This window comes from Staurois parvus, unplaced genomic scaffold (assembly GCF_062004578.1).
Source record: "Staurois parvus isolate SC_StPar_1 unplaced genomic scaffold, SC_StPar_1.0 ptg000299l, whole genome shotgun sequence".
Lineage (NCBI taxonomy): Eukaryota > Metazoa > Chordata > Amphibia > Anura > Ranidae > Staurois > Staurois parvus.
Window position 1 is genome coordinate 2152181 of NW_028318095.1, and position 22278 is coordinate 2174458.

A 22278-nucleotide genomic window follows, 5' to 3' on the forward strand; every position below is an offset into this window, starting at 1 on the left:
ATTGGGTCTCCCTATAGTCCTGCACAGCCAGACAATCTGCATTCTCCACACAAGCTTGCATTCATAGTCAGGAATCAGTCTTTGAGCTTTTGTTTTGTTGTCTATTGAGGGGATTTAGAACTGGGATAGGGTAAGAGGGGTATAGGATGCCCAAGGGAACTGATAACTGAGGACAAACTTCCTGGAACTATTCACAAACTTCTCTTCTGCAACACAGTCTCTATTGGAGAGCTAGCCAGCATCTCCTTGATGTACCACCGCAGGCCCTAGATGAAATTCTCCTCTTCACCTAGCAATCTGGAGGTTTTCTTGAGCAGGGCATCTGGTTCCTGTCCCTTTAAATGGGTGAACAGTCACTAGTAGAGGGTTAATCTGGATTCCCACCAGAGTGCTCCTTCCCCTATCTGCCCAGGGGGTGCAGGTGTACTCATTCAGATCCTCTCCTGTACCACTTGCAGGTTGGCTTTTCCTCCTTTCCAGCTTTATGCTCTCAGGCAGGCCCCATCCCACTAGGCCTCCTGGCATCCTTCCTCCTCCAGCCTCACATCTTCCTCTCCATATTCCTCTCCTTCTTCGACCCAACTCCTGCACTTTTAAGGGAGTCCCATCCCCTTACCAAGCCTTCTGTTGGGGATTGGATAAGGTCCCTCACGAAGTGCAGCCAGACACTCCTCAGATCCACCTACTGTCTCCAAGGCCCTCCTGTAAAAGCCTCAGAGCAGGGGAAATTCCAGAGGGGCTGCCCTGCAGCGTCTCTCAACCCTGACCACAATCTGACCCCTCTAGCTATTACACCTGAGCTGCTAACAGCTCCTGTCTAACCATTAGGATCTAGCTCCCCCTAGTTAAATTAGGAGGGTGCTACAGTATTTTTCCACTTTCTTGCCAAAAGCAAAAAACTTATTTGACCCTCTAGGAAGGTCATGAGTGTTTTCTTTCTCCAACATGAATTGGAGATGTGATTGAGTTGTCTATAAGAGCCCTATGAAAAAAGGTGCATGACTTACATGCAAACTACGATCTGAATTCTACTAAATCAAGGATTAGGTTAGTTTACTGTCAGCATCAGGAATTAAAGGCATGGCCAGATTTACCACTTGGCACAAAAGGCCTGTGACTACATGCAGCAGATATAAAAATGCAGTTTTATTTAGCCACACACATTTTTTCCCATTATCAGAAGACATGTAAGTTACCTTATGTACCTTATAAAGTTCAGGGGTATAGCTACCGTGGTAGTGCTTCGGGACCACATGCAAAGCCATTCCTCTTAAACATAAAACATCTTTATTTTTCTTCAAAGTACAAAAAAAGGGGTTTTAGCAGCAAATGGAAACTGTAACTTCAGCAACAAGAAAACAAAAGACCACTTATCTTTAGAATTAAATAAACATAACATGATATCAGCAGCCTAAGGGATTTACTCACAGTTATGAAAGTCCAGCTTCCAGCAAACGTGTAGCTCACATAGGTGTCTTATCTCCAAACTCCTACTACTCCACCCACTGTGCGCTGATCCCCACTGAGCGAGTCGATGGCTGATTTGTGTCCACTTCATTTATGCAGAGCAGACACATAGCCTGTTCTCCTCTGTGGGCAGTCAGATGTAAATGGACCATCTTCCCATTTACATCTGACTGCTATCCCATCTGATCCGCCACACGGATGGGGAAGACTGATTTTCAGGTGGATCCAATTGGACCATTCATTGCCCTCTATGGAGGGTGGATGTAAATAGACATGTGTTCATTTACATCCGCCTACATCTGATCTGATCCTATCGGCTGAAAAAAGACAGATGGGGATCCGTTCCCTATACGTCTGGCGGATCGGATGGTAGTTGGATGTAAACTGACAGGCAGTCCGTTTACATCTGACCATCTGATCCAATCTGCCAGATTGATGGGAAACAGATACCCATCTGTCTGTTTTTAGCGGATAGGATTGGATCAGATGTGGGTGGGTGTAAACGGGCACATTTTTGTTTACATCTGCCGCTCTATAGAGGAGAGTGGAGGGTTCGATTAGGTCAGCCTGAAAAGTGGATAGGCGGACCCGATTGATCTACTAATAGGCCCATTTCACATGGGCTGTCCATTTTTCAGGCGGACCCAATCAGGCCATCCATTGCCATCTATGGAGCAGCGAATGTAAATGTGTCCATGTACACCCGTCTGCATCCGATCTGTTAAAAACAGACAATGGGGGATCCATTCCCCATCCATCCAGCGGATTGGATGACAGTTGGATGTAAACAAACAGGTGGTCAGTTTACATCCAACCACTCATAGAGGAAAGCAGGCTGTGTCCATGTCCACTCTTCATTAGTGGAAGCAGACACAGACCTGTCATCCGTCTACTCAGCGGAGTTCAGAGGACAGATTCCCCTCTGAGCAAGCGGATCTGCTGGCAGAATCCTCCTGTGTGAAGGGGGCTTTAAGTGCTGCTTTGTAGAGGTAAGCTTAACACTTTCAGGGCCAGCGTCCCTGTAGTCAGGGGTGGAGGTTCTTTCCCACCCTAATATTCTGGATCCCAAAAAGGAAATTACCAATGCAGAGAGAACTGTAAGTCACTCCTCTCCTTTATGATAGAGCTCTTCCGGAACCTCTCACCCTGCACGGGTAAGACCTTCCCCTGAGTACACAAAAACTATCCTCCTTAAAGGGACCAGAACCCAAATATAGTTGAAACATAGCACTCATTCAACATCATGGTAGGATCACCAGGTATTGTTTTATTAAATGCTGTAAAATGTAAAAATATTAAATCGTGAAATTACATTGATTCAAGATTGGGTCTATATATACAATAACACCAGTTTTTGTTTATGTTAGAACAAGCTATTTTCAGGAAAGTGATAAAGAATCCATACTTAACAGCAAGAATGACTATCTGAGATTTTACAGAACACACAAAATACTACACTCCTGTCCATTTATAATCATAAAGCTGAGAAATCAATACATCCGGAAGCTACACTAGTTACAGAGCAAAGATGTGGATCATTACTTTTTAAGGATATAACGATGTAGCACCAAGATTTGTCATCCTCTAGTAGATTACAATTATAAAAATCTCACAAATTGTATTTGCAGAGCCTTTAAAACATTGAATACATTATCTAACGGATATCATTTCTCCAAATGTATAACACAAGGACGTTTTGGTTATGATTTTATAAAACTTAAGTTTAATGAAGAAGCAGGAGGTTGCTGCCTTGTTTAGGCAATTCTTGCAGTGTGTTAAACTGTTGTATGTCCCAGCAACCTGGTGCAAGATAGGTTCCCCCACCACACTAACCTTACTACCGTCCTGTATCTAACACTTAGCAAATATGCTCGCTCTCACTTGGTATATTCCCTAAACAATGTTGATATTTAATAATGGCTCACAACCTATTTTTTTGACTCAGTTCTATTCAGAAGCAGAAGCTAAAATTGAAATGTGGTAACATGTACAGTGGATATAACAGTCTACACACCCCTGTTAAAATGTCATGTTTCTGTGAAGTAAAAAAAGAGACAAAGATAAATAATTTCAGAACTTTTTCCACCTTTAATGTAACCTATAAACTGTACAACTCAGTTGAACAACAAACTGAAATCTTTTAGGTGGAGGGAAGTAAAAATAAAAAAACTAAAATAATGTGGTTGCATAAGTGTGCACACCCTTAAACTAATACTTTGTTGAAGCACCTTTTGATTTTATTACAGCACTCAGTCTTTTTCGGTATGAGTCTATCAGCATGGCACATCTTGACTTGACAATATTTGCCCACTCTTCCTTGCAAAAACTCTCCCAATCTGTCAGATTGCAAGGGCATCTCCTGTGCACAGCCCTCTTCAGATCACCCCACAGATTTTCAATCGGAGTCAGGTCTGGGCTCTGGCTGGGCCATTCCAAAACTTTAATCTTCCTCTGGTGAAGCCATTCCTTTGTTGATTTGGACATATGCTTTGAGTTGTCATGCTGAAAGATGAAGTTCCTCTTCACGTTCAGCTTTCTAGGATAAGCCTGACGGTTTTGTGCCAATATTGACTGGTATTTGGAACTGTTCATAATTCCCTCAACCTTGACTAAGGCCCCAGTTCCAGCTGAAGAAAAACAGCCCAAAATCATGATGCTGCTACCACCATGCTTCACTGTGTTCATTTGGTGATGTGCAGTGTTGTTTTTGCGCCAAACATATCTTTTGGAATTATAGCCAAAAAGTTCAATCTTGGTTTCATCAGACCATAACCCATTTTCCCACATGCTTTTGGGAGACTTCAGATGTGTTTTTTGCAAAATTTAGCTGGGCTTGGATTTTTTTTGGCCAGACTTGGATGTTTTTCTTTGGGAGAAAAGGCTTCCGTCTTGCCACTCTACCCCATAGCGCAGACATATGAAGAATACTGGAGATTGTTGTCACATGTACCACACAGCCAGTAGTTGCCACATATTCTTGCAAATCCTTTAATGTTGCTGAAGGCCTCTTGGCAGCCTTCCCACACCAGTTTTCTTCTCGTCTTTTCATCAATTTTGGAGGGACGTCCAGTTCTTGGTAATGTCACTGTTGCACCATGTTTTCTCCAATTGATTATGACTGTCTTCACTGTGTTCCATACTTTTTTACAATGAAATCCCTCTGATGCTTTGAAAGCTCTCTGCGGACCATGGCTTTTGCTGTAGGATGCCACTAAGAAAATGGCAGGAAAGACCTACTAAAACAGCTGAACTTTATTTGGGGTTAATCAGAGGCAGTTTAAATGATGTCAGGTGTGTACTGACTCCTCTTTAACATGATTTTGAATGTGATTGCTTATTTCTGAACATAGCTACATCCCCAGTTATAACAGGGTGTGAACACTTATGCAACCACATTAGTTTAGTTTTCTATATTTACTCCCCCCCCCCTCCCCCAAAAAAAAAAATATTTCAGTTTGTTTTTCAATTGAATTGTACAGTTTATAGGTCACATTAAAGGTTGAAAAGGTTCTGAAATTATTTATCTTTGTCTAATTTGTTTCTCAGAAACTTGACATTTTAACAGGGGTGTGTAGACCTTTTATATCCACTGTATCTGGAGGGTAAGAATGTGAGTGCACCACAATAAGTATGTTGCTTTTGCCAGGAAATGCTTTCTAAAGTTCTATTCAATTATGTTGCATGGTAAGTTTTACCAAACCCAGCCAGACTAATTTTGAGCTTGGTTCAGCGAACTCAGTGGGAGCTCCAATCCTGAACACTGGATCAAGGTGTTCTGCAAAGGGGGGCTTTGCTCCCGTCCCTCCTTGTTATATTTCCTACCAGTCTAATGGGAACAAGAATACGTTAGTATTCCTTATTACTCATTCCCAGCAAAAGCATGATGTAAATATATGCACTGACATGACGACAAAGTCCTTTAATAACTAAACATAAAAAATACAGTTGATGTGTGTCACTGATTTCCCCCAATGTAAATCTATCGTCAAACATGGCATCAAGCAACGTAAATCCTTACCAATTTTAATAAAACCGATGCACGCAGATGTTTACCAAATGCACTTCCATCACTAAATGACAGATCCCTGGTGCTGTGTTAATATGGTGATGGGTAGCCTGGGTGACATTATTTACTATATTCAGTTAATGATGTTGCCCGGGATCCCCAGAGTGTTTTTATTACATCATTGCTGGGAACTGAGATGGGTGAATGGGATAAAATGGCCACAATAGTTTGGCGGGTTTCACAAACAGTGAAGGCATGGGTTCACCTTGAACCCAGCTCTGACCTGAATCCCAGCTCGAACTTGAATCTAATCCTTAGACAGCAGAGATTTGTAAAGTATACAAATTTCAAATAGCCTATTGGTAATCAGGTAGATATAGAAACTAATGGCTTTCTTTAGCTTGATACTTGCAGTGGAATTTATAATTTACTAATACTTAGAACACATTCAAGGATAGAACCTATTGGACAGTGATGGGTAGTGCAGGTGCATTAAATAAAAGACAAGGTTTCTTGTGTGGGATGGTGTCAGTTGTTATACAGTTCAAGTACTTGACACTGATATGTGGAACCCAAGTTATTCAAAGTCATTATATATTTCAAAAAGGTTCTGCTAGCTTGAATATGCTTGTGCTAGTGAAGGTACATGCATAGGCATGTTAGCATGTGGTATTTCACATAGGGTGACTGTTATGTGTGCTTCTAAGTGCATAGTTGCTTTTACATGCACTCTTCACAGTGCATTTATGTACATGAGGACATGGACGATTAACACCAAATGTGCTAGTTAGGTTCAAAACTGCTTAGGATCAGTCTTGAGTGGTCTTCAGCTGCTCCCTCTGATCTGCTACCTGCCCCATAACTTCACCTCTCTGTTGTCCACCTGATTTGCAGTATGATCTGCATTTGTTCAACCCTGAACTTTGCTTGGACCTCTTTGTTACTTTTATTAACTTTGGCCTGTCTCACATACTTCTCTGCTTGCTGGTTCTGCACTTCACTTTAGGCAGTAAGTGCTCTCCTGTGAATTCTGTCAGCTGTGCCATGCCGGGTCTCAAGTCCATGCTAAAAAAGAAGGGTTGGCCGTTGGGCCAGAAACCCAGCCTTGTAAAATCTATTACTGTTGCAGAAGCATAACAAGAAAACCTATGAATGTCACTTCACTGCGAGTCTGCTGTTAACCCTAGCTTGCCCTGTAACTTTTTCAGACACTTTTTTACTACTTGCCTGCAACTGACTCCAGCCTGTGATCTGACTATGTTCTTCTGTGTGATGTACTGTCCAGCTATTCCACAATTCCTGTGTCCTGAGATACTTACATTGTCAACAGAATCATGTTCCAGTGCCTCCTGCAGCACATTACCAGCACGTTTGTCACTCCACACTCCTTTATAACACCCGTCATCACACCCAGGGGTATGTGGACTGGAGGTGCAAGTAAGGCCACCAGGCATCATCTCAGTCTCCACCAGGTACATATACCAGTTGTAAACCAAATGCTTAAGTGGATTGGTAGACCAATGAGGGTGCGGATATTCGGAATAATGTGTAAACAACTGTGGCACACTGTATACAAGTGTAGAATTACCCCCTTAGAAATTGTAATAGATTTGGGTCCCCCCTATAGTCCCACACAGCCAGGCAACACACATTCCCTTCACTCAAACTTAGATCAAGAGACAATAACCAGTCCTTGAGCTTTGTTTTGATGTTTTATTAGGGGGTTTAGAACTTGGATGGGGTAAGGGGTGTATGGGATGCCCAAGGTTATGGCAACTGAGGACAAACTCCTTAGCAACTTTGTACCAGTATTTACAGCAAGTTTCTCTTTTGGAGAGCTAGCCAGCATCTCCTGTAGTACCACCCCAGATGACTTCTCTCCTCATCCAGCTGTACTTGGTGAATCCCTGGGCATGGGATCCAGTGCCTACCTTTGCAGTGTGAAACAGACTTGGGTAAGATAGCAAATCCAGTTCAGCACTAGCATGTTCCTTTCCCCTTACTGGTCTAGGGTGTGCAGGTTTACTCACTTGACCCCTCTCCTGTGCTGCTGGTGGGTCAGTGACTGCTACCGGGCCTTCTAGCTGGGCCACTCCTTCCCTTCCACACAGATGTTCCTCTCTCAGGGGGCCAGGAAAAGTCCCAAGTTTTCATGCTTTCAGCCTTCCAGGGTCCCCTACCTGCAGGTGAGCCCCTCTCCACCTGGGCCCCCTCACTGGCTCCTGCCTCCAGCCTCACATCCTTCTCTCTCTCTTTCACCCAAACTCTCCTGCTGCTGAGCAGGCGCAATCACTTTTATGGGTTTCCTGGCCCCTTGCCAAGCCTCCTGTTGGGCATTGGCCAAGCTCCCTCTAAAATGCAGATCTGCCACTCCTCAGATCCACCCCCTGATTCTAGACCTTTCTACAAAGTTCTAGAGCAGGGGGAAATTTCAGAGGGCTGGTCTGCAGAGCCTCTCAGCCCTGACCACAAATTGACCCCTGTTAGCTGTTACTCCCAGGCTGCTACTCAGCCCCAGCTAACAACTGGAGTCTAGCTCCCCCTTGCTACCTAGGAGGGTGCAACACAAGCACAGCACATTCTTTTTTGTAAATATATTTTATTTCTTAGCTATTTAACATATATGTAACTTGTCCAAGATTTTTAATTACATCTCCAATTTTGAAATCCATTTATGACACAGCTGCATATTATAAAACATCATGAGATACATACAAATTCGAATATTGATTCAAAGTAATTTCTATAAGTCAAAGATTAGCTTTGAAGAATTAATTAAACAGTAAAAATGCTTTATGAGGTTGTAACATTTTTAAGCCAGAAATGGAATGGAATTAGTCTGTACATATAAATCTTAATCTGGAAGCCAAGATAAAATGGTTTCTACTGGAACTGCTTAATTACAGAATGGTGACAGGAAGTAGTAAATGGCAAATTAGTAAATGTGTATAAAATTAATAATAGTTGAATTTCATTAAAATATACATTTCATACTATTCATAAGCTTTTGTTTTTAAATTATTTAAAAAATAGAAATCAAAATAAATATTTCAACCCAACTTTGCTATAGCACTGAAGCCTGTTTATAAAGCAATGAAATCCAACATCACGCACAGTTTTTTCAATGGACCTGTAGAATTCAACATGGCATGAGTATGTGTGCACTTCAACCATCCAATCATGTAGAGGTTATTAAAAAATGCTTCTCCTTCACATGATTGGCTGCTTGTATGGAACACAGGTTTACTTCATCTCACTTTCCACACTAGTAAACCATGTCCTCTTCTGCTTTCTCCCAGCTGTTCACTTAAATACGGTCTTATTAAAAAAGTATATTCACCTTCCTCTGATATCTAACAATCTAAATTTTCAATGCAGTCACTGTACACTGTGAATAATCTGATATTTACAATTGTGCATAACTAGGCTTTTAAAGTGTTACTAAACCCACAACAGTAAAATCAGTCTATATATGCAGTAAAGCATGCTTGTTATACTAACTGTGGAACCTAAGGGGTTAATACTCTGCAATGTGTAAAAAGGCTGTGTCTTCTCTGATCCTCCCCTTCTTCTACTCTCCCCAATCCATCTGCTGATAGTACAGAGCACTAGCAGTCACTCTGCACATGCTCAGTTTAGAGTGTATTGCTAGAGATTTTTTTTTTCTTTGGAAAGGTTCATGTGATTAGTACAGGGCCAATCAGCACTGTCCAGACAGAGGGTTAGGGGTCATGCAGCCTCATAGCACAGTCAGAGCAGAATGAAAACTCCTCCTACAAGCTTTAACCAGTGCTCAGCCAGATACTGCTGATGAGAAAAAGGATTTAGTAGTTTATATTTACTACAATAACTGCATTTCCATGTTCTGTGTACTGTGGAAGACCGGATATAGAGAATGCAGGGTCCTGGGTTTAGTAACATTTTAAGTTGTATGCCTTTCTACAGGCCTAGTACATTGTGTTTTTCTATTTAGAGTATTTGGTAACCAAATCACTAAAATCTCATATAATCCTTATTCCTCATGCACACGGGTAGCGTTAGCAGTGCAAAGTCACGTTAAAAATGTGAGTTTTTCAGTGGTTTTTTAGCAGTTTTCCATTAGCATTTAGTGGCATTCTGCCATGTTTTTTCACGTTTACGTTTTTTAGCATTTTGTTAACCAAAATGTATTTGTTTTTTTTTTCCAAAAACATCAGTTTGCTGTTTTTACTGTGTTTTTCAGCATTAGAGCATTTTTACAGCTAAAAAAACTCCTCTAGAAACCCACTAACTCTGTTTTTTTTCCAGCCAAAAAACGCCCCTGCCAAAAAACGCTGATTACAGTCTATGTGTGCTTGGACACATAGGATAACCCGTTGGGGAGTTTACTGGCTGTAGGAAAAAACACCAAAAGCCAAAAACAGCCGCTGTAAAAACGTCCAGTGTGCATGAGGACGTATTCACCTGTTGTGTATTTGATACAAATAAGGGCTGATTCACTCCACCATGCACTACACAGTAATGCAGGCTTTTTATGCACATAAAAGCAGACACATTTTAGCAGACAGCCCCTTTAAACTGAATGGACTGTCATGTGCCTCAAAGCATAAATAAATTAGATCATGTTCATAATGTGTGCTCTGCTGCATTCCATTGTGTTTCAATGCAAAGGCATTATAGAGGTTTGTTAGGGATCTATTCATACTGAATGGCACCTCAACACACCAACGCGTATGTGTGAATTAGTCCCAAATCGTATTTAGCCCTAATAAATTTAGAAACATATAAGACATATTATCTATAAGTTTAAATTACTGGTACTTTGTGAAAGTTGGACTTACAGTACACAATGCAGAGGATTAACCCCTTAAGTTCCACAGTGAGTATAACAAGCATTCTTTACTATATACCGTAGAGGTGGTGGGGTCGGCGTGCTCTTGTCACCTCTGACCACCTTCTAGGTCCTCCCAAACCCCCCTCTCTATCCTTCTCCTCCTTCGAGGCCCACTGCATCCGACTCTTCTCTTCCACCCCTTTGAGGATTGCAGTAATCTATCGGCCTCCTGGACCCGTATCCGACTTCCTTGACGACTTTTCGCCTGGCTGCCCTTCTTTCTCTCCTCTGAGCTACCCACCATCATCCTTGGAGACTTCAATATCCCTATCAATGTCAACAACCCGGCCACATCCCAACTCCTCCACTTAACTTCTTCTTTTGCACTCACACAGTGTACACAGTCCTCCACCCACACCAATGGAAATACCCTGGACATCGTTTTCTCCCATCTCTGCACCCTCCACAACCTCACAAATACCCCTTTCCCTCTCTCTGACCACAACCTCATTACGTTCTCTATCTCCCCGTCCTATAACGCCTCCACCCCCAAACGTCAAACCATCACCAGCTGTAACCTCCGCAACCTGAACCTGGCCCCTCTCCACTCTACAGCCTACCGTCTGTATGACAGTATCCTTCCACTGTCATGGCCTGACCTGGCCACTACTGCGTATAACGACTCACTGTCAGCTGTCTTAGACTTCTTAGTACCCCTAACCACATGTAGCATTAGACCCCGACCGCTTCAACCATGGCAGAACGACCACACTAAAAATCTTAAATGACACAGTCGTGCGCTGGAGCAATTATGGCGCAAAACCAGATCCCCTCAAGCGTTCTCCCTCTGCAAATCCACCTTCCTCACCTACTCCTCCTCCCTCCAAGCCGCCAAACTTTGTAACCCTCATCAATACCTTCTCCACCTGTCCTCGCCGGCTCTTCTCCACTTTCAACTCCCTACTCTCTCCCCCCCACCCCCACCCAGTACCTCACTCACCGCCCACGAGATTGCCAATCACTTCCAAAATAAGATTGACGCAATCCGTAAGGACATCGCCAATGCTCAACCTACCACCCCACCTAGCCTCCCTCCCACCATAACCCCACCAACTCTTCCCTCCTCTGACCTCGCAACCGCCCTACCCCCCACCACACCTAACATCCCGCACACTATAACCTCCCCAACACTCCGCTCCTTCAGCACTGCTACCACTGAGGAGGTCACTAAGGTCTTCTCAGAAGCCCGCCTCACCACTTGCCCCCTTGACCCTGTCCCCACACAACTCCTCCGGTCACCCTCCACCTCCATCCTACGCTCCCTCACCCACATCTCCAATCTCTCCCTCTCTACTGGTGCATTCTCCTCCCCCCTAAAGCACGCGCACATCACCCCCATACTCAAAAAACCCTCCCTGGACCCCACCGACCTGAACAACCTTAGACCCATCTCCCTGCTGCCATTTACTTCCAAGCTCCTTGAGCGCTTAGTCTACAATCGCCTAAGCGCCCACCTCACTGATAACAACCTCCTTGATCCACTACAGTCTGGATTCCATCCCCTACACTCCACCCAAACCGCCCTACTCAAAATCACTAATGACCTGCTAACCGCCAAAGCTAATGGCCACTACTCAGTCCTCTTACTCCTCGACCTTTCCGCGGCCTTCGACACAGTCGACCACCCCCTCCTCCTTAACAAACTACACTGCCTTGGCATCAGAGACTCCGCTCTCTCCTGGCTCTCGTCCTATCTATCCCAACGATGTTTCAGCGTTACCTATAATGCTACCACCTCCCCCTCTCTTCCCCTCTCTGTTGGGGTCCCCCAAGGCTCGGTCCTCGGGCCCCTTCTCTTCTCCATCTACACCTCCTCCCTCGGCAAACTGATACACTCCCACGGCTTCAACTATCACCTCTACGCCGATGACATGCAAATTTACCTCTCTACCCCTCGCCTCACCCCTTCAGTCTCCGCCCGTATCACCCACCTACTGAACAACATATCAGACTGGATGTCACTCCATTTCCTCAAATTGAACCTTTCCAAAACTGAGCTCCTGATTTTCCCCCCAGCCCGTGTCCCCCCCACCCTCTCCATCACGACCAATAACTCCACCATCAGTCCCACCCCGCAAGCCAAAGTCCTAGGTGTAACTCTTGACTCAAACCTGTCCTTCCAACCCCATGTCCAATCGTTGGCAAACTCATGCAGGCTCCACCTCCGCAACATCTCCAAAATACGTTCGTTCCTAACCCCAGACACTACTAAATAACTCGTTCACTCCCTTATTATCTCACGTCTGGACTACTGCAACTCCCTTCTCACCGGCCTACCTCATCGCAGACTATCCCCGCTTCAGTCTATCCTTAACTCAGCAGCCAGACTCCACCTTACCAACCGCTCCGCTTCTGCCGCCCCCCTCTGTCATTCCCTCCCTCCACTGGCTCCCGATTGCCCAACACATTAAATTCAAACTACTAACACAGACATACAAAGCCATTCATAATGCTGCCCCAAACTACCTCACCGACCTGATACCCAAATACCACCCTACCCGTAATCTTTGCTCCTCACAAGACCTCTTACTTTCTAGCTCCCTGGTCTCCACCTCCCACTCCCGACTGCAGGACTTCTCCAGGACTTCCCCCATCCTCTGGAACTCACTACCCCAATCCATCAGACTGTCACCTACCCTCCTCACCTTTAGGTGCACCCTGAAAACCCATCCCTTCAGGGAAGCCTACCCCGCCCTCACCTAACAGCCGATCTCCACCACTCCTCCTACCACTCCATCCCCCACAGCCACTTCCTCCTGTACCACTATCCCCTCCCTCCTAGATTGTAAGCTCGAAAGAGCAGGGCCCTTTTTGTTTTGTTTTATTTTGTTACTGTATTGTCTCATGTTCTGTCCCCCACTATAACGTACAGCGCTGAGCAAACCTCTTAGCGCTATATAAATACTGTATAATAAATAATAATATACAAAGAATGATTTTACTGTTGTGGGTTTAGTAACACTTTAAGGGGGAGTGAAAAATAAGACCAGTGCATTCCTGCTGTTGACTGTTGTAGGTGTCCATAAATGTATGCATTTGTATCTTTTACTCTTACATTTTTCATGGTCTGTGTTGGGATCTCATGCTGTAGCACTGAAACACTATCTATTGAGATGTGATTTAGGCATCCTATGAGGCAGCAGGTGGCTGGACATACATCATGCTGGCATAGGAATTAATTCTAGAAGTGGAACTCAACAGGTCTAAAAAGAGGTATTTACTGTTTAAAAAATATTGGGGGAGATTTTCCAGAACTGGAACACTCAGGTTCTGGTGCAGCTGTGCATGGTAGCCAGTCAGCTTCTAACTTCAGCTTGTTCAGTTAAGCTTTGACAAAAAAATCTGGAATCTGATTGGTCTCTATGCAGAGCTGCACCAAATTTTGCACTCTCCAGTTTTAGTAAATCTGCCCCACTGTGTAGGGGGCAGGGAGGGGAAGCAAACGAGAGGAAGGTCATTTCATGGGAAAAGGTCTGCTGTAAATACACCAAATAGAAAAATGAACACGGTCTTTAGAATACAGATAATCATCAGACTTGCTTTACAGATAGTGAATTGTGAGCATCCCTGCATTTATCAAATGCTTGCTGTGCATCATTCCATGTCAGCATTTTTGCAATCTACCGTTGCTGTGGACACATGTTGGAAAACATTCTATTCATGGTCTTGAGGAACAAGATCATTCCAGATGGACAGTATAGTGCACTGTGTCCAATATCGACCTTTGACACCCTGGTCACATCAAGCCTGACTTTGAAATCATGCGACTTACAGTGAAGTCGCATGATTTCAAAATCGGATGACATGCCGATTTCAGGTGCGATTTGTAAGACATCTGACACAGATGTCTATGCAAATTGCACCAAAAGTAGTGCATGTAAAACTTTAGAAATCGGTGCGACTCCGACCAAGTTGGAACCACACCTATATGACCGCTGTAATTGCAGACAATAGGGTGTAACTTAGCATACGATTTTCAAGTTGCATGGCATGCAAAACGCATACCAAGTTGCACCCAGTGCGACTGGGGTGTGAGTTGATATTAAAAGTTACATAGTAACATTCAGACTCCAAAGGAATTGTTGATATGGCATTTTTGTATTTTTTTTACTAGATTTTAGGCTAGGTTCACACCTATGCAGTTTGTGTTTGATCTGTTTCTGCAGTGCTTTTTGCTGTGCATTTTGCATTTTTGCACATGAGTTTTTACCGTGTTTTACTTGTTTTGTATTTTTTTTGTTGCTAGGCAGATTAAAATGCAAAACGCAAAACACATCAAAACGTGTCAAAAACGCAGCAAAAATGCAGCAATGCAGAAGTCTATAGAACAAAAAATGCAACGTTTTGCATTTTAAAAAGTCCCTGACCCTTTAAAAAAAAAAAAAATGCACCGAGTGAAAACACGGAGATGTGAACATGTCCCATAGGAAGTCATGTGAAATGAAGTGCTGTGCGTTTCCGCAAAACGCTGTGTGAACCTAGACTTAAAGAGATTTCCCTAATTATGTTTTTATCTATGATAGTGTCTGTAGACTGGAATGACATAACAATGTATTACTAAATTATCTTCACAATTATGAAATATTTTGTGACAGTCGCTTTGAGAATGTGTGCCTCTGCTTTCTTAGAATATTAGAAGGTATTAAGGCCAAGTAAAAAAAAAACTGAATCCTGAAAACTGAAGAAAATCAGCAAGAACCTGTTCTTCAGATTTTTTGCAAACAGACCTCACAGTGTCATAATGCCATAACGTTCTAATATATATGTGTTGTACTCAACGCTTTATTTATAGTTCATTCTGCTCTAAGTTTATGTGAATGATGATGACCTGTAGCGTACATGGATTGCCAGAAAATATCTGATAATTACCTGTTTTCAAAAGTGATAACAGAGTATCTGCACAAGCTGCCAGTTCTACTTTCATTTCAAAGGACCCTTCCTTTCCCTGTTCTGAATGCTAATTTTTTTTTCTTTCCTCACATGCGTTCTCTATATATACAGATATCAAGAAAACATCTACCTTTGCCACGCAGAAAGAAAACCAATAACCTCTTAACATGCATTAATTCTGAAAAATATGACAATCAAATATCGCTCAGTGATCTGAGCTGTCCTACCAAGATATCAATTAATCTGCAGCTAAAATGTTTTTCTTAGTTTCAGATAAAGTGTGAAAAGGTTTTGACCTCTGTTTTTATTATCTTTGTATTTTTTATTGTGCGGTGTATCAAATTCCTGCCTGTTCTATCTAAAACCAAATAAACTCAACAAAAAAACAAACAAGAATTAGGTTGCTTTCCATTTCAATTTTCAATGTACGGTACTGTGTAAAAGGTTTAGGCAGGTGTGAAGAAATGCTGTAAAGTAAGAATGTTTTCAAATTTTTTTTTTATCATCTTCCATAATGCAAAGTGGGCAAACAGAGGAAAAATCTAAATCAAATCAATATTTGGTGCGACTAGCCTTTAAACAAGCAGATATATTTCAATCATGCTATACCATCAGGGAGGCATGTGATTGGCCCTAAATGTATTCGGCAGCAGGACAACGACCCCAAACATACAGCCAATGTCATTAAGAACTATCTTTCCCCCTCCCTGATTTCAATAATCTCAAGTCTATCTGGGATTATATGAAGAGACCGGAGGATTTGAGGCAGCATACATCCACAGAAGATCTTTGGTTAGTTCTACAAGATGTTTGGAACAACCTACCTGCCGGGTTCCCTCAAAAACTGTGTGTGTAAGCAGGTGCAGTCTGTTTGCTCTACTGTGATCTAAGACTTCCTCCCTGCCTCTGTTCTGCCCCCAGGTTTTGGCACATATTTTGCAAGTAGCTAGTGTAGGGAGAGAGACCCTGCTTGTCCCTTGTCCCCTATTCAGCAGTAGGGAAAGGTTCCTGATGGGGAGGGAAAGGTTAGGGCTTCGCTGATTGGGAAAGAAGTCTCCCTTCTTGGTACCTGACCAGCCAGGCCACACTTCACCCTTTAAACAGACGCTGTTGGTACCTCTCCTCAGCAGCATCTGTGCCTACATTGAGCAATGAGATATTTCCCTAGGCCTTTTCCATTAGGGTGTTTGTAATGTTAGCATTCTTCTTAATACAAGTTTCAAGTTTGCTGCTGCAACGGGACTGTGTATTCACTGCTACACCTCCCCACATGTGTCCAAGTGTACCTAGAAGAATTAATGCTGTTTTTAACCACTTGACAGTCAGGCTATAGCCGAATAACGTCTACGGTTGTCCAGTTCTGGGAAGGCGTCATATGATGAACGCACCCCCTCCGCTCTCCCGGTGGTGCGCACCCGGCGCTGTCTGTAATTGCTGTGTCCTACAGATACAGCTGATCACATGACAAGGTAAATGGTCAATCACAGCTGTTATCAGCTGTGTACAATTACACAGCTGATCACAAAGTAAATACAGTTGCCGGTTATCGGCAGCACTTTCCTCACGCTGTCACAGTGTCACAGAGGTCATCTGAATTGATGATCAGTGCCCTGATCATCAGTGCAGCCGCAAAAGTGCACTGCAGTGGCGCCTATCAGTGCCCAGCAGTGCCACCCGTTACTGCCACCCAGCATTGCCACCCATCAGTGCCTCCCATCAGTGCCACTCAGCAGTTGCACCCATCAGTGCCACCTATCAGTGCCCATCATTGGCGCCTATCAATGCCAATCAGTGCTGCATATAAGTGCATCATCATCAGTGCCTCCTCATCAATTCCCCCCAGTGCCACCTCATCAGTGCAGCCTATCAGTGGCCATCAGTGCTGCCTATCAGTGCAGCCTCATCAACGCACATCAGTGAAGAAGAAAATGTACCTGTATGCAAACTTCTATAATAGAAACAAAGAAAACATTTTTTTTTCAAATGTTTTGCTCTTTTTTCATTAATAGTGAAAAAAAATTAAAAACCCAGTAGTGTTTAAATACCACCAAAAGAAAGCTCTAGTTGTGTGAAAAAATCATAAACATTTCATATGGATACAATGTTCCATGACCGCGCAATTGTCATTCAAAGTGCAACAGCACTGAAAGCCGAGGCAAGAAGGGGGTAAAAATGCCCAGTAGGCAAGTGGTTAAGGCAAAGGATGGTCTCACCAAATATTGGCTTTTTTTAATTTCTCTTCTGTTCATTTACATTTTTTTACTCATTTTGTTATTTGATAAAAAGAAACCACTAAAATTTCTATTTCTGAAAGCTTTCTTCATTCACAGCATTTTTTGGGGAAGAGTGGGGAATGATGCTTTGACTTACAGTTAGTGCAATTTCTGGAAGTTGGAGAATGGTAGTCTTCAGTACCTGGATAAAAGACTCGTCATCTTGACAGGTCCCCTTTAAAGTCTATGTAAAGCCAAAACATATTTTCCACTTTGGATAGTGGGATTAAAACCAGTCTTGTTTGCCATCTGTTTCTCATTTAAGAATTTTACCCTTAATTCCTTTTCTGTAATCTCAACAGGAAGTAAAAGGATATATTTTCAATGTGAGAATTATAACCTCTTAGAAAATGTTAAAAGGAACAAGATGGCCAGGACACCCTATGACTAAGAGCACTTGCTCGAAACGCGTCAGCGCGGGTTGTAGCTGTTTTGACGCCTTACCGCCGGCACCACAAGGGGTCCCGGCGGCAGCTTGTAATCGGTCAGTAATCTATTTTATTTGCTTTCTTGCTGTATACATACCCATTGTGTGGAATAAACATCCTAAGGCAATATTGCACTACTGGCCTCCTCTGTTGTTTCTTTCTGAGCTCCTGTGGGAGCCAGGTAAATCCGCAGAGTGGTTACCATTTGGGAAGGCTAAGTGCAAACCGTGGGATAGCGAAGGAGGCATTGACCAGATCTGACCAGACCTTTTTGATGAGATGTCTGAAGTCTGATGTCCTTATTATATCATACAAATGCGCAAAAAGGTTGCGTATCTGGTGAGTGCGCAATCTACACTTTAATTGTCTCACCTTATCCACAATCTGTGTCTTTTGGATACCAGAAGATCATTTGAGATCTCGTTCACGCCTGCACTCTGGACTTATGTTTTAGACACAGTGTTTTCTTTCACAATTATATTGGCCACATATTCTAGTGGCACATACATAGATGCACAGTGTCACTTTATATATTTGTGTGCACTTTCTTACATGTTTATATATGTATTTATTTATTGGTTTTAACAGCGCTGCACGTTTATGTTTTTTTTCCCCTCTATTCCTGTTCTGGTGGCAATTCAGATTTTGGCTTTATCCTCAGTTTCCTTCCCAGTCACAATGGTGATCAGGACAATTATAAACAGTAATGCTGGTTAGACAGTTAGAATAATGCTGGTAATGCAGTTTTTTTGTTGTTCAGCCAACAGACTCGATGAAGAAAAAAAAAAACAGATTTCTTCATCCAAGCAAATGAGGTGGATGAAAAAATCCCCCTCACCGAGACATTGTATTCTGACAGAGGGATCTGCTGTTGTTCAGAATACACTGTTCAGTGGCTGCAGCCACTGATTAACCTATCTTTTCCAGCATGTCCCTTCAACAGAAGTCAACCACTTCTGTCAAGCAGGAATGGCCACACACTGATCAAATTTAGGCTGGTCCCTGCTGAGCTGGATGAATTTTGATCAGTGTATGGCTAACTTAAATGTCCTCTATGGTCACACAGGCAGTAATAAAAAGTTAAACCTCATCACTAAAAAAAGTTTTGCCTTTAGTTATACTTAAACCACTTCCCGTCCGGCCTAATGTCAATTGACGAGCAAGTGAGAGCTTTCTTGACCTGGGAGAACATCATATGACATCCTCTCAGTCATGCACCCAGCACACACCCTAGCAGCCACACTGCGAGGCAACCTGTCACCCACTGTGTCCAATTTACACAGTGAATAACAGATCAGTATACCGGGCGGGTCCCAGTACCATGTGACCACTGTGACCAATCACAACAGTCACATGACATTTGTACACAATGAATGGTTTTCATTACTAGCCATTCATTGTGTACATTTATGATTATCTTTGTGACTGGTCACAGTGTCCCCATGGTACAGACAGGACCAATCACAATGCATCTGTGCCATGTGATTAGCTGTGGCCAATCACAGCTAATCACAATAGTACACAAAGAATGGCTGTAAATGAATGGATGCCATTCATAAAAATGATTGCTTATCTCAATGATCATTGCTGTTATAAGCAATCACCTCCCCAGAGTAGTACAGTGTCATTATGGTAAAACTGCACTGCTCTGGTCACATTTGGGTACTGTGTTCATGACTGAGCAACTGGCATGCAAAGTGTGGCAATGCTGAAAGTTAAAAAATGGACTTATCAGGAAGGGAGTGAAAGTATTCGGTATTTGCAGGTTAACCATCCAATGTTAGGCAGCAAAAATACCATGAGACCCAGCAGAAAGTTTATTAAGCAAGAAATGGAAAATGAAAAACAAAATAATAATTTTACTGTTACCCCCTTATCTCTGCTACCCTAGGCACCTATCCATGATTGCCTTTGTGGGGACTGTGGACAAAATACAGCCCTTCCATTAATTGCACATACTGCTAATTACATGTGAGTACAGAACAACTTTTGGCTTCAGAACATGTTTTCATACAGTCTAAAGCTTACGAGTGGAGGATTACTCACAGCATGAGATGTCAGAACTGCTATCATAGAAGCAGAACCACACACTTGGAACATCTAATAAGAGATATGGTCTCTGTATGGAACCTGTATGTTCTCTAGGCTACATGTGCTTACTCAAAAATTTTGAAGCAAAAACACATTGAAACCTACAGTATGTTCATTCATGTGTACAGTCATTATATTTAATGTCATTTTAGCTGGTTCTGCCACTTGTTTAAATTTCTCAATAATTTATGCAATAATATCTCCTTGTGGAATTACTGGTCCTGGCCCACTGAAGTAATAGAAATACCTCAGGAGGGTCTAATCCTTGCGTTACGCTCTATTTTTTAAATAAATGTCAAACCTAACAAAAAAAAGAGACTTCCTTGCAATGGCCTTAATGAGATAAGAGTGTAACTAAATTTTTGGCTGGTGTTACAATTTACACAGCAATTCTACCTAAAGTAGAGTTCTACTTTTTGGGTAGTGTGGTCCTCCATCAACATTCTGACTGAGCTTTAGCTGTCACTGACAAAAGGGAGCTCTGCAAATATTCATGGAAAGTTCCTTATTGGGTAAGTGGCACAGACATGTTATGTTTTGTGATTCCATGTACCAATATATGGAAAATTCACCTAGACCAGTGAAATAATACTGTAATGGAAAGGCCAAGCATGGCCTCTCAAAGCCAAGTTTGGTGACAGTGGTAAAGACTAGGAGTATGATTAAACCCTGGTTATTTAATATTTAGTTTTATTTAGAGGTGTTTGATAATGTTTCCTCATTTACTGAAACATGGTTAGAAGAAAATATGTGCATAATAAACAGATGAATTGCTTATCATGAGATACATATTCACTGATCTGGAACCCTTGCCCATGTCATCAACATTTATACAAGACAAAAGATGCAAGCCTTGTCTGTATCCAAACATAAAACTGGCTTGTCAGAGCTAAAATCAGCATATTCTTTTTCTAAAATGCTGAACTTGTCAGCTTATAATCTTACTTGGCTCCCATTATTTTTGTTCTTCCACAGATGAATTATGTGCGTTTTGGAGGCACCTGTTATTTTGATCTGCAATTAGTGACAACCTTGGCCCACAGTTTTGATTTATTTCATTTTAATGCTGTCTGTTGCTTGAATGCTTGGCAGACTCTTCTACAACAAGCTATTCACCAGAGAGGGACTGGAGCACTAAATCTCAGTTTTGTCAGCAAGATTTATTTTTTTGAGAACACCCATGTTGAGGATGAAGCCGGAATATCTCAGCATCTAGAACACAATTGACAAAGCTGAAAGCTAGGAACCCATAATTCCAAATAGGTAGTAGATAAGACTGAACTGATTTGTGTGGCCAGTATTGATCTAGCTGATTCTCCTCGTACATATACTCACAAATACTGCAGACTTTGAGCCATTTACAGTTTATCTGATGCTCCCCCCCCCCATTTCCCCATGTTGCTTTGCAAGCCATCTTGCCCACCCCAAGTCTGCTAACCCTTTCCCACAGCCAATCAGATGGAGTTGTAATATTAGATGCATTCTCTAGATAAAATTGCAAGAGCATCACCAATTAAAAACTGAGAAATATTTCTTATATTGTTGCTTGGTGACACCAACTTGCTAATAAGCTCAGCACCAAATACTATATTTTTTTTTTCTTTCAAAGGTTTTACTCTGCCATAAGTAACTTATTTATTTCATAAACTGTATTCATACAGTATATCTTTTAATTTTCAGTCTATAGGGACAAAAACATTGGTAGTAATGGTTTCACAGAGGCTGATTTACTAAGGGAGCTGAGAATGTTCGCTCAAAAAGTTGTGTGACAATTCACTTCAATGATCCACTTACTGTATGTGAAAACAAAGTTTTATGTTTACTTTGAATACCCAATTTAGGTGCAGATGTTTTTCACACAATTGGATAACTGAAGTAAATATTCATACAATTTTATACGGGAACATTCTCAATTTCCAGTCAAAGTCAAACAGTCTCTTATGTGTTGTGTCAGATACAATAAAAACCGTCTATCTATCTGATTTTCAAGGCTTAGCCCACCCTGCCTCTTGGGGTCCATCAAATGCCTCTGGGGTCGGAAGGATGCTACATCTATTTACTATATGTAGGTTTATGATTACAATACTGTAAGTCCAACTTTCACAAAGTACCAGTAATTTAAACTTATAGATAACATGTCTTATATGTTTCTAAATTTATTAGGGCTAAATACGATTTGGGACTAATTCACACATACGCGTTGGTGTGTTGAGGTGCCATTCAGTTTGAATAGATCCCTAACAAACCTCT